At 40.0% G+C, this 12,993-nt stretch overlaps 1 protein-coding gene across 1 annotated transcript in view; it reads right to left on the bottom strand.

Annotated features, from left to right (window-relative positions):
- Positions 1–12,775, bottom strand: part of LOC139538751 (F-box-like/WD repeat-containing protein TBL1X) — a 31,388-nt gene extending 18,613 nt beyond the window's left edge. Inside the window, exon 1 of the mRNA XM_071341142.1 lies at positions 12,497–12,775. The gene's annotated coding sequence lies outside the window, so the exon portion shown is untranslated. The remainder of the gene's footprint in view (positions 1–12,496) is intronic.
- Between the last annotated feature and the right edge of the window lie 218 nt (positions 12,776–12,993).

The following is a 12,993-nucleotide window of genomic DNA, read 5'->3' as shown; positions in this document are numbered from 1 at the left end:
AGTAAAGGGGATTACTTTACTGTCAAAGTACAACAGCAGCAACCATCCAGTCATTCATTCATCCAGGCTACGGTGTTTAGGTTGTAACTGAGTGTTATGCTTGAGGCTGTGGTCAAAGTACAACACAATTTAACTGGATGTCCAATTAACTGGTAGTTGCTATGAACCAAATTGCATCTATACTAGCTGCCTGAGCCATTAGAAACTCATTGGAAAAGAACAATCCTTGGATAGCTTTTCAGAATTCACATGGAAAACTAAAGGCATAAAAACATAAATTACCTGATAATAGGAAACACATTTATTTCCATGACAGAATTAAAAAGCAATTTGACTGACCAAAGTAGATATTTTCAAATACATGAATACTTAAGTTTCATAACTCCATTTTTTTTTTGTGTGAAATCGTGTGGACATCAGAGCAATCTTGAGGGAATCCTATTTGAATCAGATAAGGATATTCATATGATAGGTAAGCTACACAAAACCTTGCAGAGAGCCTATCCAACTGACAATCTCTTAGAAAAATATCTAAACTATTGGAACTAAGACTTAAAAATAACTGATACTGGCACAAGATGGAGGGAATGTTGGAACATAACTAATGACATTAGTTAACTAAAATGTACACTTAATTCAGTGTAAACTAATGTATAGAATTTATTATACAATAACCGAGTCATGTCTTGAGTGTAAAACTAACAATGTCTCAATAATCCATCCCATCTGGGAATTCTATAAAGTCCAAAAACATTATGGGCAGAGTTAGAAAGCTGGCTGTCAGAAGTATTACTATGTAAATGTACTTTTAATCCATCTGTCTGCATATTTCAAGACATGGCATATATGGGTGCAGTGATATACACGATGGGTTGGACGATACCTTTGTCAATCATGTTGAAAAAACATATATTTAACTGGAAATCAACCAATCCTCCATCGTTAACACAATGGAAAGGTCAAATGCTTTATTATCTAAATGTTGAAAGTGCGTGGGTGACAGAGAGAAACAAAATGGTGCAGATTGACACCATGTGGTGGAGAGTGTGATGCGGGCATTGGAGATGGGGGTGTGAGCAGGTGGATCTGGGCAGGTGTGATGTCGTCGATGTTTGTGTGAGTCTGTAGGCTGCCGTTTGTATGAACATGTTAGCATTGTTTGAAAAAACAGTCATTGGAAAAAGCACCACATCAGGTTGAATGTCCATGTAAGTAAACACATTGCAACAGGTAAAATGGCTTAACCAAAAAGATCTCAGGACTCAAACCAAAATTGAGTTGCTGTCATATAAGCATTTCATGAGTGTTCCAGCCCATTCAAAACTGTATTTATTGCAGTGTTTCCACAAACACGTCCAGTCATTCCAGCACACTGATCTAAGGTCAGATGTCTTACCCTCTCCAACTGTGAGGTTTAAAATTTGGGGAAGGGTCAACTGATGGTAGATAACCACACTGGTGCACTACAAACAGGAATGCCAGCCACTTAAATTCATACTGTAAAAATATGAACTGCTTTAACTATACTCCTAGATCTAACAAACAGACAACCTACAAGCCGGGGAAGCTGTGGTAAGTCTTCATGATAAGGTCACCATGAGTGGATGTAATAAGTCGCAAATGCAAATTTTTGCTGTCTATCCTAAAAATGGATGTGGATGGTTTGTGGTGTGAAACTCACGTACAGAGCAATATGCTCTCTCAGATTAGAGAAGTCTGATTGGATATATACTGAAGAAATAGAAAACACAGCCACGTCCAAACATTGTTGAGAAAACACACAAAACCCTTGCAAAATACAAATGTATCCTTATTTCCAAACATTTTTATCAACCACAACAAAGTGTCCAATATGAAGAGAAATTAAGTGTAAAAGTAAAGAATAAATCCTGACATAAGCTATAAGACATCATGCCATCAATGTATTCAGAGATAAAACACAAAGACAGTAAAGCTAAGAAAAATGCCTGGCTGTAGTGTGTGTAGGTTTTGAAAGTGTTTGATGTAGAAAAACAGGACACTACAAAATTGAGAGAAAAAAGAGGTTTACAAAAAAGAGAGGAAGGCACATTCTACACCAACATGCCAAGGACCCCATTTTCTCCTGTACAGTCACCTCCTGACAGATGTGCAAACAAGACCTGGAAACAGCAGCCATTTTCTCTTGAACTGCTCTGATGAGTAAAATCCGCCTTTGGTTGGGCTGCAGTCTCGCCTGACCATTGGGGGAAGAGAGAGAGATAGGGGGTAGGGAAGGATAACTAATGATGCCACAATCAGGTAGTCACAACAAGTACTTCTGCATCACTGTCTGCCTTTCTCAATGACTCACTCAACGACAGGCGGTGTGGGCTTGGAGGGAAACTGTGGGGACTGGGGGATGGTAGCACTACTGTCTCTAGGGGAAACCACTTCTCCCACACCTGCCTGCTTGGATAGAGGTGACTTACTGACAACAGTTTGAAGATGACTGTGTTTCTGTAGTTTTAATATTGAAGGGTTACATGGGTTGTAAAATCTAAAGGGATGTAGTAGGTCTACATCAGGGACTTAGAGGGCGTAATTTATTGAGTAGTACAGTGAATAGTAATATCAAAGCATCATTTCAGCTGGCAGCTTTTCAACCACCAGTGACTAACTTTGCCCTAGTTCTTTTGCGTCCTACACAAGATCACACAGGACAGGATAGAATCCATACACGACTTGCTTGAACTTTCATGCATATTGACCATTGACATCATTTCTGCATTTATGCCAAAGATCGAGTTTGTATAATCATAATAAAAATGTTGGCCAAACTGAGTATACCAAACATTAGGAACACCTTCCTAATATTGAGTTACATCCACCCTTTTTGCCCTCAGAACAGCCTCAATTCGTCGGGGCATGGACTCTACAAGGTGTCGAAAGCGTTCCATGGGGATGCTAGCTCAATGCTTCCCACAGTTGTGTCAAGTTGGCTGGATGTCCTTTTGGTGGTGGACCATTCTTGATACATACGGGAAACCCAGCACCATTGCAGTTCTTGACACACTCAAACCGGTGCGCCTGGCACCTACTACCATACGCTGTTCAAAAGGCACTTATATTTTTTCCTGCCTATTCACCCTCGGAATGGCACACATACACAATCCATGTCTCAAGGCTTAAAATCCTTCTTTAAAACACCAATGGTTTTCACTAAGTTGATGGTTTATATTTAGGATAATGTTTGACAGCTTTGTCATTCTATTTTTTAATCTGATTTAATTATTTCATATATTTTACATGTGATAAGGCCAGAGAGAGGTCCAGAGAAAATTACAGACACGTGATAATCTGAAGAACCCAAACGAGCCACATGAAGTCTTTTGATAGATAACATAAAATCCTTGAATGATAGCAAAATTCCAGTAGTTTACTCGTCAACTTCGCAAGTTTTCAGTAAAATACCCCCCCCTTTGAAACCTTATCCTGAGTTATCTATAACCTTTATTTTGTGGCTCCCTGGAGAACACATGGGATAGAGACAGATACTTAGGCAAATTGAAGGGATTCATCATGACTTATCATTATGAACATGACCTATGATCCGCTACACTCAAAATCCACTGTTTAGCATCGCATAGGTCTACCGGTGACAATATTTTTAGACTCTTGGCATTTACCAGAGCAACCGAGGGAGAACCAGAATAGTAGAATGGTTCTGACAGCAGAACGACCAGGGCAATTACAGCGTTGTGGAATAAACCTTGTAATCTTGATCCATCCTCCTCTAGGGCTGAGAATTGCCAGGAATCTCCCAATACCTAGGTGCTGATATGTATTGCGATTCTCACGATTCTATATGTATTGCGATTCGATACTGGTATTTTATTATTGCAATTCTATTTTTTTTTTTGAGAATTGATACTTGGAGTCATATAATCTATATAATATCGTCAAAAATAATATTGTGATACTCTAGTGTATCAATTTTTATCCCATCACTATTATCCTCTATACAGGCTGTGTGGATCAACCGGTACCATTCACGCTATATCACAAGCTTTAAATATTTCATAGCCTGTAAATACATGCATGCAAATCTGACAACAGGACAGAAATTCCTGACTGCAGTGTTTATGATTAGATTATCCAATAGCCATTCACTCCATCATGTCCCTGAAAGAGATGGCTGTCTGACAGAACCAGTGATGGCCTATTGGTACACATCTCCATGATTCTCATAACAGTACGTGATTGGCGACAGACACCTTCGTCCATGAGTAGACTAGACTATTGATTGTATGGAGCCAATAGCTTGCTTTAATGTTTTATTTATTATTCATTTTACTAGGCAAGTCAGTTAAGAACAAATTCTGATTTACAATGACGGCCTACCAAAAGGAAAAGGCCTCCTGCGGGTCGGGGGATGGGATTAAAAAAAATATATATATTAAATCAAAATATAGGACAAAACATCACAAGAGAGACAACACTACATAAAGAGATACCTAAGACAACAACATAGCATGGCAGCAACACATGACAACACAGCATGGTAGCAACACAACATGACAACATGGTAGCAACACAACATAGTAGCAGCACAAAACAGGGTACAAACATTATTGGGCACAGACAACAGCACAAAGGGCAAGAAGGTAGAGGTAATACATCACACAAAGCAGCTACAACTGTCAGTAAGAGTGTCCATGATTGAGTTTGAATGAAGAGATTGAGATAAAACTTTCCAGTTTGAGTGTTTGTTGCAGCTTGTTCCAGTGGCTAGCTGCAGCGTACTGGAAAGACGAGCGACCCAGGGATGTGTGCGCTTTGGGGACCTTTAACAGAATGTGACTGGCAAAACGGGTGTTGTATGTGCAGGATGAGGGCTGCAGTAGATGATATCTGAGATAGGGGGGAGTGAGACCTAAGAGGGTTTTATAAATAAGCATCAACCAGTGGGTCTTGCAACAGGTATACAGAGATGACCAGTTTACAGAAGAGTATGTGTACTATAAGGAGCATTGGTGGCAAATCTGATGGCCGCATGGTAAAGAATCTAGCTCGAGAGCACCATTACCTGCCGATCTATAGATTATGTCTCCGTAATCTAACATGGGTAGGATAATAACTCTATACACAAATACGACAGCCTGATTTAGAGAATAGGAAATGCAATGTAATTTCGGTAAAACATGTATTATTTAAGCCATGCATGCATATATTATGACTGCATTTTATTTGTTTGGTCATTGGCAAGGTTGTTTTTGGGCTGTTCGGGCACACAAAAAAATTCTGGAGGCAAGCAAAAGTTCGGAGCCGAAGTCTACGCCCCTTCATTGGTAACTGGTCAACAGTAGGGATTCTTCAATAAAGTCTTTGTTGTCAGTCAACGAGACAACTAATTTCCATGCAAAAAAATTTGTTGAGAAATATTGCACCAAACATCTTAGATGTAAAATTGCCCGACTAAGATCTCCTCAGTAAAAACGTAAAATTAAATGACAGATTTCATGAGTTATCTTAGATTAATTCTGACTATTTTGAGGAAATGTATACTGGCTACGGCGTCTCAAAACGGACAAACAGTACTATTGCCGCTTTTCTCATTTTTCAAGTGAAGATATTTTAAGGGAATATGAGAGCACACTCGTTTGGTTAGCCAGGTTTGGCTAGGCGCCAGCCAAACTGAAGCATGCTGACACCTTTAGACCCCCACAGAGCCTTTATTGCACCAGGGTCAGACAGGCAAGAAGTAACAGTCCATGGAAATACTGGGCATGACCATCATTCCAACCCATTCTCTGACTCACATGTTGTAAAGCATGAACACCGTAACATAAAGCCTGAGTGACATTGGTGCATATATCCAAACCCATTAATCCAAGACTTAGGCAAAAAGATATATGCATGGGAGATACTTCTCAACACTGCCTAGACAGGCTGAAGATGAGTGATATTGGCTCTTATGACTAGAACACCGTTCTATGCAGTTTTCACAGTTTATTGCAGACATGTACCCCCGCCTTTATAGATCAGTGTCAAAATCAATAAATTCTCCCTATCCTCCTACTTCCTCTTGAACATCTTCCTCTCTGTCCCTTACAACTTTGCCCAACTCATCACCACAGTGGGTAAAAACACTTGGGGATGGTGACATCACAGGCTCATAATCAATCACAAGCTATTCAACATTCAACCTTTATGTAAATTGCCAATAATGCCAACATAGGACCCAGAGAAGAAACCCAAACTTAATCATAAAGCTACTAGCCTATGTGTACGCAATATTCCTAAGTCTAAACAAATTGCTTGTTAGGCTTGCCAACATGTCTAAAATTCTCCTTATTCAAGTGCTTTCTTTTTCATTGAAACAAGGACTTAGGAAGGATACACCTCCACTGAAAGTGACTTTTCTGCCCGCTTAATCATTAAACCAAGGCTTCCTGTAATGATTTACAACTATCTATTCAAACGCAGAGCTATTTATATAGGACCTCCACGCTGCCAATAGCTGGTTTGGCCGAGTGCCCTAGTCTACGCCACCATGGTAGAGGAACCGCTTGCATTTGGTTATTACTTTACCATTTAGCTTATCACAAGGTGTGGGTTTAAGATATCTAAGGAATAAAAATGATCTCAGATCTCAACCAAACAGCTTTTTCTGAGAAGTTGACTGAAGAAGTTGGCCTCCGTACCTTCAGGCTCTGATCAGGCCCTACACCCAAACAAGGGCACTGCGTTCATCCACCTCTGGCCTGCTCGCCTCCCTACCTCTGAGGAAGTACAGTTCCCGCTCAGCCCAGTCAAAACTGTTCGCTGCTCTGGCACCCCAATGGTGGAACAAACTCCCTCACGACGCCAGGTCAGCGGAGTCAATCACCACCTTCCGGAGACACCTGAAACCCCACCTCTTTAAGGAATACCTAGGATAGGATAAAGTAATCCTTCTAACCCCCCCCCCCCTTAAAAGAGTTAGATGCACTATTGTAAAGTGGTTGTTCCACTGGATATCATAAGGTGAATGCACCAATTTGTAAGTCGCTCTGGATAAGAGCGTCTGCTAAATGACTTAAATGTAATGTAAATGTAAGTTAAAATGGTAGGGCCGTGAATTCAGATACAAGACAAAGTCTGTATTACTTGTCACAGTGTCTAGGTGTTAGTCAACCTCTCAGAACCTCCAGTGGTATCATTATGAGAGCGTATGGCTGTTTCAAACTACAAACGGCAGGAAATGGCAGAGATAACAACTAACTGAGGTAGACTATCTCTGGCATCCTACACATGAATGTTTGGGATCCATTCCAGAGCCACTATTCAAGGACAGGGTTATCCTGGAAACATGATAACCTTAACAGACAGAGTTTGGCCATGGCCAAGAGCAGACGGATGATCAACACAAACAAACTTCGAGCATCAGAAATCATTACAACTAACACCATGAATTATTAACTTCAATGTTATCTTCTTTTAACTGCAGTGACTATGTCCCATTGCTAGAAAAAATACACTGGACTTTGGTTAATGATAGATTTACAGTAGATTAGATTTTTGGGCTCCCGAGTGGCGCAGCGGTCTAAGTCACTGCATCTCAGTGCTTGAGGTGTCACTACAGACCCTGGTTCGATTCCAGGCTGAATCACAACTGGCCGTGATTGGGAGTCCCATAAGGCGGTGCACAACTGGCCCAGCATCGTCCGCGTTAGGGTTTGGCTGGTGTAGGCCGTCACTGACTTGCCAAGTTAAATAAATGTAACATAAAAAAAATTGTCACATGCACAGCAATATTTAACAGCTTGGAATAGAGAAATTACCAAGATGTAATCGCAGGGTACAGTGATATTTTTATTCTCTGAGCTCCAACATATACTCTCCAATCAAATGTCTAAGACACTAATTCCTAAAAAATAGAAACTGACATACAGTAATGATTCAAGGGTGACTATTCACAACAAACAAAAGATTCTCAAGAAAAAAATACAGCAATAGAATACTAGAGAAGGGACACACCGCAGACTTTTTTTTTCACACTAAAAACAACTTCACAACTCATTGGGGACAATACAATGTCACACATATTGGGAATTCCTTTCGGATGCTGTAATTGTATCATGAGTTCACAGTAAATGCCACCCAATTACACTGTGATATTGGTCAACAAACAAATCTAAACCATACTTTGCAGTGTGTGTTTAAATGTGAATATGAATTCCTCTGTATTTCCCCTCACACAAATCTCTTGCTTTCTTTTTTTTATGACACACACACGGCACACAGTACCAGTCAAAAGTTTGAACACACCTACTCATTCAAATATTTGTCTTTATTTGTACTATTTTCTACATTGTAGAATAATAGTGATGACATCAAAACTATTAAATAACACATGGAATCATCTAGTAACCAAAAAAGTGTTTAAAAAATCTAAATATATTTGAGATTTGAGATTCTTCAAAGTAGCCACCCTTTGCCTTGATGACAGCTTTGCACATTCTTGGCATTTTCTCAACCAGCTTCACCTGGAATGCTTTTCCAACAGTCTTGAAGGAGTTCCCACATATGCAGAGCACTTGTTGGCTGCTTTTCCTTCACTCTGCGGACCAACTCATCCCAAACCATCTCAATTGGGTTGAGGTCGGGTGATTGCGGAGATCAGATCATCTGATGCAGCACTCCATCACTCTCCTTCTTGGTCAAATAGCCCTTACCCAGCCTGGAGGTGTGTTGGGTCATTGTCCTGTTGAGAAACAAATGATAGTCCCACTAAGTGCGAACCAGATGGGAATGGCGTATTGCTGCAGAATGCTGTGGTAGCCATGCATGTTAAGTGTGCCTTGAATTCTAAATAAATCACAGATAGTGTCACCAGCAAAGCACCCCCACACCACCTCCTTCATGCTTCACGGTGGGAACCACAAATGCGGAGATCATCCATTCAGCTACTCTGCATCTCACAAAGACATGGCGGTTGGAAACAAAAATCTCATATTTGGACTCATCAGACCAAAGGACAGATTTCCACTGCTCTAATGTCCATTGCTTGTGTTTCTTGGCCCAAGGAAGTCTCTTCTTCTTATTGTTGTCCTTTAGTAGTTGTTTCATTGCAGCAACTTGGCCATGTAGGCCTGATTCACACAGTCTCCTCTGAACAGTTGATGTTGAGATGTGTCTGTTACTTGAACTCTGTGAAGCATTTATTTGGGCTACAATTTCTGAGGCTGGTAACTCTAATGAACTTATCCTCTGCAGCAGAGGTAACTCTGGGTCTTCCTTTCCTGTGGCGGTCCTCATGAGACCCAGTTTCATCATAGCACTTGATGGTTTATGCGACTGCACTTGAGAAACTTTCAAAGTTCTTGACATTTTCCAGATTGACTGACCTTCATGTCTTTAAAGTAATGATGGACTGTTAATTCTCTTTGCTTGTTTGAGCTGTTCTTGCCATAATATGGACTTGGTCTTTTACCAAATAGGGCTATCTTCTGTATATCACCCCTACCTTGTCACAATACAACTGATTGGCTCAAACACATTAAGAAGGAAAGAAATTCAACAAATTAACTTTTAACAAGGAACACCTGTTAATTGAAATGCATTCCAGGTGACTACCCCGTGAAGGTGGTTGAGAGAAAGCCAAGAGTGTGCAAAGCTGTTATCAAGGCAAAGGGTGGCTACTTTGAAGAATCTCAAATATATTTTGATTGGTTTAACACTTTTTTGGTTAGTACAGGATTCCATTTGTGTTATTTCACAGTTTTGATGTCTTCACTATTCTACAATGTAGAAAATACTAAAAATAAAGAAAAACCCTAGAATGAGTAGGTTTGTCCAAACTTTGGACTGGTACTGTATATACATACATATCCTATATGCTCGCTTACACAACTCACAGCATAACTGATTGGATATGCATCAATTACTTTAGTGCTTTAACAGGAGCAGAATGGAGGGGGGGGGGGGGGTATCTCGATTCTACAGCTTTCAAACAAGGGCTCTAACAATCATTACAGTTTAGGTCCGAGAATAGACATTGGTTTGCAGCTGCAGCGAGCAAGAGAGCAGTTGCCATATCAACATGTACATCGAGGTTTCTGTTCAGGCCTCCGGTCCACTCTGGACAGACCTCCAACTTGTCTCTATAGCCTAGCCTGAACACAATTGTAAGGTCATAAAGGCACAGCCACCCCTGGTCCCAAATAAATAGCTGTAGTCTTGAAAAAGGCTGTACTGCAATGAGTGTTACTTCTATGTAATGTATTGGCCTGCCAACACTGGTGGCCCACGTGAACCTTAATAAACCCCTCTAGAAGGGAGGGCTTGCCATCTCTCCTCCCATGTTCTATTAGGAATAAATATTGCTGCATAAACATTTGGACAAATGCTGAGATTGAGAGTGGTTGTTTTCACATGGGATTTCTGTATGTGGGGCTAATTTCAGGTACTGCTGGTGTATGGGGAATGAAGCACTGCTGTGAACAAATGGGAGTTTGACAGAAAATAACCTCTATCTCCTGCAGAAAGAGGTAACCAACACATTTGTAACGAAATTTAAAAAATGTGTACCCAAATGAAACAACTACTGTCTGAAGGAGAATGTCTAAATGACCATTAACCTATAGTGTGGGACATTGGAGACTGGAGGGTTTGTGTTATTGGTCCATGCCATGGAGGGTAATAGGCTACCTTTTATGTGTTAGGGTGCTTTCTCTTGTTCGTCAATGAATGTTTCTTTTACATGTAAAACTTGTCTATTTGAACAAATGAAAAATGTAATTGTAAAAAAAAACTACATCCTGACTGAGGACAAAGATTACATCTGAAACATAAACTGTATCATTGCCCTGGAGCTCATTTATAACATGAACACACACAGTCAACAAACACTAAAGCCAAAAGGTGTAGTGTCATTTCAAACAAGCTCACTGAACCTTCAGTAGACATATACCCCTAGAACGCTGAGACACTCAAGTATAAACTATCTGAGTCTTCTGAAACAGCCTATCAGAAGAAAAATCACAATACAATCTCCCAGAACAGAATGTTCACTGAGGCATAAACCAATTCAGATATCATGGAGATTTAGCATTGCTGTTACCACTCACTGTTACCTCTCCATGTCCAACACGGTGCCATTCTACCAAGGTTCACACAGCCATAGCTTACTAATGGGTTCCAACATTACCACTCTCTAATAGCTTGTAGAATTCAACAAATGGAAAAGCCTCGAGTCGTCGAGGACAAGCAATTACGCTATAATACACCCCTATTGTTCTTTTAATAGATGGCACTAAACCAGTTGTTTTTTATGACTCATTTGGTTTAATCTACAACCAAACTAGTGGACACAGGCACAACGAGCTCATTTTTGTTGTGGGATTCTACACTTTTATTAGTTCAAATTCCTTATTACTGGAAGATCATATTTGGAGTTGGAGTAAGATAATTCCAGTATCACTGTACTGGTGAACTGTTGCCATACATTGAAGAATGTTGGTGGGTGTTGTCAAGTCTTACATGTCTGCACATTATCCCATAAACTTAAGTGGGAGGATGGAAATGACTTTACGTTAATATAGAGCCCAAGTAGTCTTTACATCACCATATTTTGTGTCTAAAGTAAGGACCTAGATCTAGAAAAATCACAGCTCGACCATATAAATCACCAGATCAACAGGTGTTAGAGGTGGTGCCATATAGGCCTAGGCTACATCCCATGACGTGATGATGCCTCTTTCAAACCTCCCAGTCTTTGTTCCTGAAGCTTCCCCAATACCCTTCAGAAATAAAGTGCCAACAGTCAGTATAATCATTCTTTAAAGATTAATGTAATGTCATGTGTAAACATAACGAAATAAACCAACTGTAAAATCTAATGCCCAATTAGCATTCTAAATGATTTCTTGAATAGGCATGAGGGTGAAGATTGTTTTTGTACATGGTCTAAATGTCACCATTTTGACTGATACTGTAACAAGAAGTAACCGTGGCAGCAGGCTACTTACTAGTGAAACCAACGTCTGGTGGTGTATTGAATCAACTTCCCCTCCCCCACTCATTGCGAACTATCAGCATGTGCAATACCCTTTAAATGTAGCCAATATCATTACAGTTTGCAGAGTATATGAGAAAGAAAACTGATGAAGTAACTTTAAATACTCAAACTTAATAATAAAAAAATCTGGGAAACAATAGCCACCAAAAGTTTATGCATTTTATGTCTTGTAGTTCAAAACAAAAGCGTTCATTTATGCCCAAATATACAATATTTCGACTATTATGTCAAAATAAAAGGGCAAGGTTTTGATAAGCCTAGCTCGTAACTACTAATATAATAATAAAATTACAAATAAAGAACAATGTTCCTTCGGGAAACATTTATACACATGTAAAGTGATTAATGTGACCCAGTAAATGATTCATAATAAACAGTGTTACTAAGTTCAGCAAGTAATTACATGCAACAATGTATCATTCATGAAATTACAATGTTACAATTCATTAAACTTGAGCGAAAGTTTTAACTTACCTTTCTCAGAGGGTGAGCTCGTGGTGTTGCCGACTTGCCGCCACCTCTTCCACTAGGATAGCCTCCAACTTCAGTGAGCAAGAAACGACTTTCCTCCCATTTTGCTTATCATAATTCAAGTTCTGAACACCGGTGCAATCTCTGCGTTCCGAAGGTAACATAAACGGTCTAAAATATATTTCCTCGCGAATGTTTGTGTGGGATGTAAAGTTTAAAGAAGCTTGACGTCTAAATAACGCTGGGGATGTGTGGAATAGAGTTTCCAGCGATTCTGAGAATGAAACGAAGAGACGGCAGCAAACACTCATCGAGAGAGAGAGAGAGAGAGAGAGAGAGAGAGAGAGGGGGGGGGAGAGAGATTATTTCCCTTGTTGTTTATTTCCCTTTTTGTTTATTGTCTATTCCACTTGCTTTGACAATGTAAACACGTGTTTCCCATGTCAATAATGCCCTTTGAATTGACTTGAATGGAGGGAGGGGGGGGGGAGAGACTGTCA

This window comes from Salvelinus alpinus, chromosome 14 (assembly GCF_045679555.1).
Source record: "Salvelinus alpinus chromosome 14, SLU_Salpinus.1, whole genome shotgun sequence".
NCBI classification, from domain to species: domain Eukaryota; kingdom Metazoa; phylum Chordata; class Actinopteri; order Salmoniformes; family Salmonidae; genus Salvelinus; species Salvelinus alpinus.
The sequence above is the reverse complement of the archived record's forward strand: the minus strand, read 5'-3'. Positions and strand labels throughout refer to the sequence as shown.